The sequence below is a fragment of the Phocoena phocoena genome, chromosome 6 (genome assembly GCF_963924675.1).
Source record: "Phocoena phocoena chromosome 6, mPhoPho1.1, whole genome shotgun sequence".
In the NCBI taxonomy this organism is placed as follows: Eukaryota; Metazoa; Chordata; class Mammalia; order Artiodactyla; family Phocoenidae; genus Phocoena; species Phocoena phocoena.
In genome coordinates, this window is record NC_089224.1 from 25,909,348 (window position 1) to 25,919,772 (window position 10,425).

Genomic DNA, 10,425 nt, shown 5'->3' on the forward strand with positions numbered 1-10,425 from the left:
CAGGGAATTATACTCAATATTTTGTAGTAACCTATAAGGGAAAATAATCTGAAAAAAATAGATATATACGTATGTATAATTGAATCACTTTGCTGTATACCTGAAACTAATGCAACATTGTAAATCAACTATACTTCAATAAAAAAAAAAAAGAACCTCCAAAAAAGAAAAGAAAGAAGTGAGGAGAATGTAGAGAAAGTTTCTATTGTCTCAGAGAATACATGTATGGTCATGAACATAATGTTGGTATTAAGTATGAACATGAAAGGTGCTTCTGGTGAGGTCTCAGATGGAAATGAAGAGCCAATTATTGGAAACCGGAGGAAAGGCCATAAAGCAGCAGAAACTTGGCTGAATTGTATTCTAGTGTTGAGTGGAAAGTAGAAATTGTAAGCAATGAACTTGGATATTTAGCTGAGGAAATTTCTAAGCAAAATACGAATGATATGGCCTGGTTTCTCCTTGCTGCTTGTAGTAAAATCTGAGAGGAAAGATATAAATTGCAGAAGGAACTGTTAAGCAAAAGGAACCAGCAGTTGATGATTTGGGAAGTCCTCAACCTGTTAAAATTAGGAAATTCACTGTTCAGAAAGTGTGGTCTAAAGACAGCACCAAAGATGTTGTGGGAGAACCTAGTGTTGAAGAGATTAAATCTGTGACTTGCGGGTATACTCCACCATCCCAGCGGAATGCAGGAAGAGAGGTGGGGCTATTCAGGAAAGATCTGTGGAGCCTCTTACCTGATGGTGTAGCTCCCTGTGAATTATGCAGAAGACCAACAAGGCTTTTGAGACTGTTACATTAGTGGAAACTCTGCCAATCTAGATTGAGAGGCCTAGAGATGAAGTGAAGAAAGAATGGCTTGGAGGGCAGAGCCATGAATGCAGAGGCAGAGACCAGAGAAGGTAGGATGCAGCTGCTGCCAAAGCGCCAGAGAGCAGGGCCACCTTCATGCACCCAAAGGACAGAGCATCAAGCCACAAAGTGTTATTTGCAGGCCTTGAAATCTACTGAAATGTGCATGCTGGGCTTCAGACTTGCTCTGGACCAGTGACTCCTTCGTTCCTTCCTTCTTCTCCCTTTAGGAATGGGTTAAGACTTTGGGAGATGTTGGGATGGGGTGGATATATTTTGAAAGTGGGACCAAAGTGACTTTTGAGGGGGTCAAAGGGTAGATTATGATGGGTTAAATAGTGTCCCCCACCAAAATTCATGTCGACCTGGAATGTCAGAATGTGACCAAGACAGAAGGTCTTTGCAGATGTAATTAGTTAAGATGAGGTCCTACTGCATTAGGGTGGTCCCTAAATCCAATCACTGGTGTCCTTATAAGAAGAGGGAAAGACTTGCTAAATATTTCTCTATTATTTTGGAGGTATAATATTTCCAGATTATTTTTTCAAGACAGAAGCAGGAAAATTGCAAAATAATTTAATGATTTATTTAACTGATTTATTGGTGTATAATGCACAATAAACTACATATATTTAAAGTGTGTAATAGAAAAAAAAGAAGAGGGAAAGGACACACAGAAATGTGATGGTGGAGGTGGAATTGCAGTGGTGTAGCTACAAGCCAAGGAAGGCCAAGGATTCATTCGTCGTTTTATGTTTCCTGATTTGTGATACTTTGTTGTAGTGGCCCCAGGACACTGATACACAGAGTGTGGTATCAAGCAACTTAGGTCTGGAGGCAACTGAAGTTTGGCTGTAGGGGAAGCCTGTGTGCCACTCACCCTGTCCCAGCAGAGACCCCAGGATGACGCCGGGATCGTTTAGACCTGCCATGATGAGGTGAGGGGAAACACTTTCCACGCGAAATCGTAAGGCATCTCAGTGCAATGGTGTTAGGGAGGACTTGAGTAGGGTTTGGGCTCATGTAAGGCAATTTTGAAGAGGTTCAAAGAAGCAGAGCTGGACTGGATGCTGTTAGGAAGTGGGGTTTGTTCTATGTTTGAGTATCAATACGTTTTATTAGAAAGTATAAGGAATGAAGGGAAGCACAAGTGGTAGTTGGTAACAAAGCAGCAGCCACTTATATCACCAGGATAGGTACAGCTGATTGTTTCTTTGTCTCAGAGTGACCTTGTCTGATGTTGATGTTCTGTGACCATTTATGTTCAACAGGAGAGCCCCAGGGCCCGGCTTTCTCACTGTATAGAACCAGCACCTCAGAGCTAACCTGCCTGAGGGGCCAGGGGGCTGGGAGCACACCGCACCGTGTAGGGCCACACAGGGAAGCACCAGGTTTGCTCAGGAGGCAGAGGGAGAGGGGGACATGTGGTGAGAGCCTTTACTGTGGTTTCCATGGGAAGGAACGAGTGAGCAGGCTTAGGATTGGCCAGTTTGAATCATTTTAGTGGACCAGGGCACAGAGACTAGCTGTCTGGTACCTGGCCCTGGGGTGACTAGGGCGGGTGGACACTGGTCTGGAGTGTGAGGTGCTTGTGGCGTTAGCTCTGGATGTGTTGGCTTGCATATGAAAGATGTGCTCATGGCAACCGCTTTACTCTCTCTAGGACTTGGAGGCCATTCCTCCAGGGTCAGCCTGGCCTGTGTCAAAGCATCAGAACATAGAAAATAAAAGACATGACTAACACAAGACCCCAGAGGGAGACTCAGGCAGCTGGGAGTTGGGCCTAGGGCCCTGAGTGAGCTTAGCAGAGGAGACATGGTGGGCACAGGCAGCATCTGTCACAGATGACCTGCCCAAAGTCACCACAGCAGTGCCAGGGTTTGAGCTTAAGGTCACTGATGCCAAATTCCACAATCTGATCCACAGCTCAATTTGGTGAGTGGAGAGAAAGGAACAGCAGGAGTTTGCCCAAGGTGTCACCAACATTTTCTACCTGGACCATCTCTCGTTCTCAGATTCCTCAAACAGTTAGTGACACCTGCCCTGTGCTCAGCCTGTGCTGGGCTCTGGGGCCAAGGAGATGAACCAGGTGTGGTTCCTGCACTCCAGGTACAATCTCTCTATTGGGTGGGAGAGAAGGAGTCGCAAGCCTATGGTCTGCCTCAAGCCAGCCTGGGTAGGCAAGGAGTCCTTCCTGGAAGCAGTGGCACCTGAGTGAATTGTGGAAGCACGAGGAGAGCCACAGGGCTGGGTAGACTGCAAGGAAAGTCAGCTTAACTGAGGGCTTTATTTCTGGGCCCTGTGGACCCAAGAGATCACAGAGGTCAGCAGCATGGGGCACAGAGCCAGGCAGGAGCAGGTATTTGATGACTGGATGGAATAAGAGAGGGAGTCAAGGAAGAGCTGGGCAGGGACCTTTTTACCTAATCACCTTTTGAGTCTGGTTTTAAGAGGTGGTGGCCATCTCTTAAAGCAAGGGAAGGCAGGACCTCTGCACTCACAGTCCTCTGAAGGCTGAAGGGGCATGTTCCCCACAGAGGGTCACAGTGTTCAGTTGACAGACTGTCTGCTGCACAGGGGCCCCAGTGAGCGCACAGATACAAAGAGATCCAGCCCGTGCAGCACCCTCAGCGTCTTGGCCTTCACCAGATGGGCTAGCCTTGGCCTCCCCTGGCCCTCCTTGAGCCTCTCAAAGGAGCTGAGAACAAGGTGGTCTCCAGGAGGACCGGGACCATGGGGGTACAGAGGACAGGGGAGAAAAGAGTACAGCAATATCCAAGATCTACATGAGCCTGGAACCACCTGGGCTGAGCTGGGTCTCGATGGGAAGGAAGACTCCTGGGCACAATAATCAGGACTCCACACGTGGGTACGTGAGAGATGACCTTGTCTCTGGTTATAGGCTCTGCCCGCCTGCCCTCAGATAGCATTGTGACAGCCCAAGGCCAGACGAATAGAGTGTACATTCCTCTGAACAGTTCAGAAAATGTGGACGATCATCAAAAACACAGACATTACTTGTATCCCCTGTCAGCACTTAGCACCATGCACTAGCGTCCTCCAGTCCTCCTGTGTCTGCATCTGCTCGTGCATGTTTTATCAGAACTCAGGAAGGCCACACCTGCTTTTGGGGTCTGAATCTGACCTGAGCTCTCTAATTTGGCATGGCCCGCCAGTGTGCAGGTGCACATCAGACACCCGAGAAGAGTCTGGCCTAGTGCTTGTGGCCCTCAAATTTGCTGAGGACCCTCCCTATGAAAGGTGAGGTCTGTCTCTACTCGTTGAACCTGAGCCCCATGGCTGCTTGATGAATAGAATCCGCTAGAAGTGACATTCCAGGCCAAGGCCTGGATAAACAGGCAGTTTCCACTCCCTGTCTTAAGGAATGCTTGCTCCTAGAAGACAGCACCATGCCATGAGGAAGCTATAGCAGCCCTGTGGAGAGCTGCCAATGCTCTGGGATGCCTTTCCAGTGGAGTCTCACCGTGGATCAGAGCCAAGGTGCTGAGCCCTGCCTGGACTGCAGACTCATGAGCAGAAATGACTGTTGCTGTTGTAAACAGTATCTGTGGTTATGCAGCCACAGGTTCCTGGAACCCTGGCTCATCGAGTGCCTCTGCCTGGCACAGCGATTGGTCCAGGGATGAACCCATGGTCCAGTGCATCTCTGGGATGAGGTGTTGGGATGCTGAAAGAGTTGCTCCCCTGTTCTGGGATCCTGAGCTTCAAGGACTTCCCTCTGAACCCTGAAGCTGCCAGCAGCCATCTCCTCTGGGTTGACGCTGGGTTTCTATCCTTTGCAGCTGACTAAAGCAGCTACTTAGCAAATGTGTGACTCACAGGCCTGAGCCTCAGTTTCTCACCTGTAAAATGGGGACAGCAAAGCGCTCCTGATGATTACTGGAAAAGCACAGCTGTCAGCACAGGGAGTGAGGAGGTGAGAGCAGGTATATAGCCTGTAGGACTCAGAGGAGCCCCTTCCTGCTCTCTGCTGTCCTGACCCTCCTACTAGCCCTGACTATGGGGCTCACATACTTGGACTTGCACTGTACATCTCATCCTTCCTTTGGCCCTGGTATGAGGAGTGCTAACATGCCCATCTTGGGAAAACTGAGAGGCAAAGAGAGCCAGAATGTCAGGCCCCAGAGGCTGGGCCTTGGGGATGAGCTGCATTGCTAGGGACAGACCCTTTCCCCAGGACTCAGACTCCCCATCTGTGAAATGGGAGCCCTCCAAGCACCTGTCCCAGGCCAGGTCTCTCCAATCTGTCCATGCGGATGGCCTTGGCCAGCCTTCCAGACCTTGCGAGACACCACCCCCTAGGAGGCCCAGGGAATGCCTTCCCACAAGGCATGTGCCAGGCCGCAAGCCTGGGCCTCTGAGGTGCCCTTGAGCCATAGCCTCGGCAGGTGTGGCTTGGGAGGAGGTGGGGAGGAGACAGGAGCCCAGAGAGGGGGCAGGGCTTACCCAAAGTCAACCAGCAGGCTGCAGAAGTAGCTAAAATGCCCTGAACCTGAGGGGTTGATGAGGGCCAAGAGGCCACAGGGTCTGTGTTAGGCAGGGGGAGGCAGGCTCTCATACTTCTGTGACTGGGGACTCAGGCTCCCTCCAAGCTGGCTGCGCAGGTGCATGGCATCAAAGAAGCTTAACTGGCTCATAACCACTAAGCCTCTGGATTGCCCTGGACCCACCTATGTAGTTCTTACCCCAGGCTTACCTAGGAAAACTTCTGGCTGTGAAAACATACCCCTGCCCTCACCCGGCAGGGGCGGGGGGGCACAGCCAAACCCTATCATCATGAGTGAGCCCTCAGACCACAGTCATGAGGCATCATCCTAGCTGGCAAATGGCCTTAGATAGGACAGTTCCACTTCTCTGAGCCTCAGCTTCCCCATCTGCTAATGAGGGGCCAGTCCATATCTTTTCTGACAGGTAGAATTCAGAACTGTCCTGTGAATGTGTGTTATCATTTACATGTATCCCACCCTTAAAATCTTTATGAGTTTCCTGCTTTGTGGTGAGAGAACAGATTCATGCTTATTGTAAACAATTCAGACAACTCAGAGAAGAGTCAAGAGGCAGGAAAAACTGACCCATAGTCTGGCTGCCCAGGGGTGGAGGAGGAGCCCTGGAAGCAGCCCATCAGCCTTTGTCCCTCCTGTGCCCCCTGTGTCCTGGCTGCTGAGCAGGCCTGGCATTCAGGAGGGCCTGGTCCTATCTGTTCTGTGAATCCATCACCTGCTTTTGCCCCCCTAGGAAAGCGTATAGCCCATAGGCCTGCCTCCTTCCAGCTTCCTTGCTACATGTCTCCAAGTCATCACTGTGAACCTGTGGGTGGTGGCTTGATGTCACCTAGGGTGATTCACCTGTCTCCATCCTGAAAGCCAAGGAAAGCCTCACTTGTACAGACCTAGGGCCAGGGAGGACATCCCAGTGGTCAGAGCCTGGGCCCTGGTGGGGAGTGGGTTTCCAGCCAGGGGTTCCCTACAGAAGAGGACCAGCTCTTGCTTTCCTGTGGAGCAGCCAGAGGACTAGTGTGTGTGGAGGATGCCAAACAGCCTGGCAGAAGATATTTTGGGGAAAATTCCCTCCGCAAATACCCAGCTCGTTGGAGCTACAAGTTTAGATTACTTTTTAAAATAATCGCTCTTAATTTAAAAACATAATTTTTTTAAAAAAGAGGCAAAGCCCATGAGACCACCCTGCTTCCCTGACTCTTGTTTTGGAATGGAATTTTCTGGATTTGGTCCTTTATGAGAGGTTTTTAGGATAAAAATCTTATTTTTATATTGAGTGGTGGAAAAAATGAAGAACATTTAAAGAAAAACAAAAAGCATTTTACATTTCTAAAGTGATTATCCAACTTGAGGGAAACACACCAATGACCAACGCCTCCCCCCACACCCCGCCACCATGGCCTGTGGATGCTGTGTCAGGACAATCAAGTTGAGGAAGGCTCTCTGGGACAGGCTAAGCCTTGAGGGAAGAGGAGACCCCCAAGCCAGATCTTCATCATCCCCTCAAAGTCTCTGGTAGCATGTGTGTAAGCCCATTTTATAGAGCAGAACACCAAGACCTAGAGCTTCTAGACCCCTCCCCCTTCACGAACCTCCCTGGTTCCTTCCTGCCAGTTCATTTATTCAACAAATGTTTGTTTGCGCTCCCAGATACCAACGCAGATGGGGAAGAGGTAATGGGGTAGGGGCTGGACCCCCAAATGCAGAGAGGCCAAGGCTTCAGTCAGTTCCTCAAGTGTCTCTGCTAGTTCTTCTTGCCTCTTCACCATTGCCTCCACCAGGGAGCCATATGTCCTGTCTGCTTCACAGGCCTGAGGTCATGCAGCCTGGAACGGCTTTGTCCAGGAAGGGCATTAGGGAGGGCTCCCTTGAGTAGGTGGCCAAGGCCTGAGGGCCAGGAGACACCAGCCTGGCATAGCACAGGCACTGCTCCCAGTCTGGGCCAGGACTTGGAGAGCTGGGGGGCAGATAGGGATGGCAGCAAGTCCAAACACTGGCAGGGCCTGTGTAACCCAGCTTTCAGGAGATGCTCCATCCTTGACCATGTCACAGTCTCCCTCACCTTGGGAGGGTAGCAGGATCTTTTCTACCCTCAGATGAGAATACTAACGCTCAGGTACAGGATGCTTGTCAGAACCGCGATCCCTGACATGGATGGGGGGCGAGGTGGTGGCCCAAGCGGTCTGAGTCTGTGGTAGACTAGTGCCTTCGCCTCCCCGGCCTCAGTTTCCCTCCCTACCCATGGTAGGTGTTTCTGGTGCTCTCCAGGAGCACGCTATTCCAAGAAGCCCCAGAAAAGGTAGATGGGGTGGTCCAGATCAAGGTTCATACTGACTGAGGTTCCACCTCCAGAACCAAACCCAGTGCCTCCCACTGCTTCTGAAGATGTCTTTGACACAAGTGGGTGTTCTGAGGCATAATGAGGTGTAGAGTTTCCTGTAGCATGTGACAGAAGTCTCAGGCCACCACCAGTTCCCTAATGGTACAAACTGAGGCCAGCGCCCCATGCTTGAATACCCAGAACGTGTAACCATGCCACAGATGGCCAAGAAAACATGTTGTCTCATTCTTGTTATGTTATAGACTGTTATGGGCTGAAATGTGTCCTCCCCAAAATTCAAGTGATTAAGTCCTAACCCCCAGTACCTCAGAACATGACCTTATTTTGAAATAGGGTCTTTATAGAGGCAATCAAGTTAAAGTGAGATCATTAGGGTAGCCCTATTCCAATAGGACTGGCATTCCTATAAAAAGGGGAAATTTGGACACAGAGACAGGTATGCACAAAGGGACAAAACAGCTGTATGAAAACTGAAATGATGCTGCCACAAGCCAAGAAACTATCAGAAGCTGGGGAGAGGCATGGAGAAGACCCTTTCTAGTGCCTTCAGGGGGAGCATAGCCCTGCTAGCACCTTGGTCTCAGACTTCTGACCTCCAGAACCCTGAGATTACACATTTTTGTAGTCCTAAAGTACCAGTCTGTGGTACCTCATTACAGCAGCCCCAGGACGCATACACATACCAGGCCTGGGCCAGAGTGTGGTATTGTAGGCAGCCCGCAGGAAGCTTCCACCAGCTCTATCCTGTAGTTTCAAGGGCGACACCAGACCTCCCCTCCCAGCCCTGCTCATGCACCTATACAGGCAGCTGTCCTGGGTACAGTGGTGTGCACAAAAGACCAGAGCCAATGAGAAGGTCACAAGACCCCAGAGGTAGGCACGGGGCCATGTGGTAGGGAATTCTGGGGTCCCATGTCCCTGAGTGTGGTCTGAAGGGGGCAGATCACAGTGGGCCCTGTGGATCCACCTGGCTTCCTGATGTGGCAGATGGGACATACATGCTTGGTTCACATCAAGGGAAATGAAGAAAGTCATTATGTGTGACCCACAAGTCTGAAGTGAGAATTAGATATTATGGGTTGAAACAACTCTGACCCAGGAAAGGGCAGGGCCCTTATGTATCGCACTGAACATCAGCTTCTACCAGGCTATGAAAGCAAAGGTGGGGAGGGGCTGGCCTGCTGGAACCCTGCTCTATTGTCCCACAAGACACCTACCTCTTCGCTGCCACCTGCCAGGCACTCCAGAGCCAGCCCTGTCCAGCTGGGCCACCTCACAGACTTGCAGGGGTGACCACACTGGACTTCTGGCTATACCTCAAGCTTCCAAAGAATTAAGATCTCAAGGCCTTGCATCAGTTGTTCCCTCTGTCACTAACTGCCTAATGGTGGATCCCTGGATTTATCTTGGTATTCACTCCTAGTCTAATGTTTGATCCCTGGGTCTGTCTTGGTTTGCACTCCTAGTCTAATAGTGGATCCTTGTGCCTAGGTTGGTCTCCACTATTTAGTCCATTGTTGGATCCCTGGATCTATCTTGGTCTTTACTACCTAGTCTAATGGAGGGTCCCAGGGTCTACCTTGGTCTCCATTCCTAGTCGAATGATGCATTCCCGGATCTATCTTAGCCTGCACTCCTAATCTAATGGTGGATCCCTGTGTCTATATTGGTCTCCACTACTTAGTAATGGAAGATCCCTGGGTCTACCTATGCTAATGGTGCACCCCTGGATCTATCATGGTCTCCACTACCTAGTCTAATGGAGGATCCCTGTATCTATCTTGGTCTGTACTCAAATGTTGGATCCATGTGTCTCTCTTGTTCTCCACTACCTATTATGAGGATGGATCCCTGGATTTATCTTGGTCTGCACTCCTAGTCTAATGATGGAGCAATATGTCTATCTTGGTCACCACTACCTAGTCTAATGGTGGATAAACTCAGCGACCCACCATTAATCTAGAAGTGCAGACCAAGACAGACCCAGGGAGTCTCCATTATACTAGGTAGTGGAGATCAAGATAGATCCAGGGATCCACCATTAGAATAGATAGTGTAGACCAAGACAGACATAAGGATCCATTATTAGACTAGGATTGCAAACGAAGATAGACCCAGGAATCCTCCACTTACGTTCCCTCAGCTCTACCGGGCTGGTCACCTGATCAGGAGCTGCCCTGAGATGCCCTGGCCGGGGAGGGGGGGGGAGGGGGGGCGTCTATTGTCTTAGAGCTCCCTCAGTGGTTGCCTGGGCCTGGGCGGGGTGCTGCGCCTGGGCTGGGTGGGGTCCTAGGGAGAGGAAGGGGCGGGCCGCAGCTCTGAGCCTAGCCAGGGGCCCCTTCAGAGGGAGCTGGGTAGGAGGAGCAAGGAGAGGGCAGGCCCCCCGGGTGTGTAAGGCCAGGGCCAGACCCTGGAGGTTTGAATCCTGACCCCCACGACTCGGGGGTCCGCACTAGGACCTACAATATCGACACCCACCACAGAGGGCCTGACCCACAGTGACGCAGATGGGGTTCACATGTGTTACTCACCGAGAACACCTGGTCTGTGGGGGGCCCTGGTGGTCGGAGGCGCAGGGGCAGATGTCAACACCTACGCAAAGCCCTGGAGCGAGACTTCCCGCTCTGCTGGCTTAGCCCCTCGGGGATTTGGGTTCCTGCGGGGTCGGCCCCGCCCTCAACCCTGGATGGGCGTGACCGGGCGGCCCCGCCC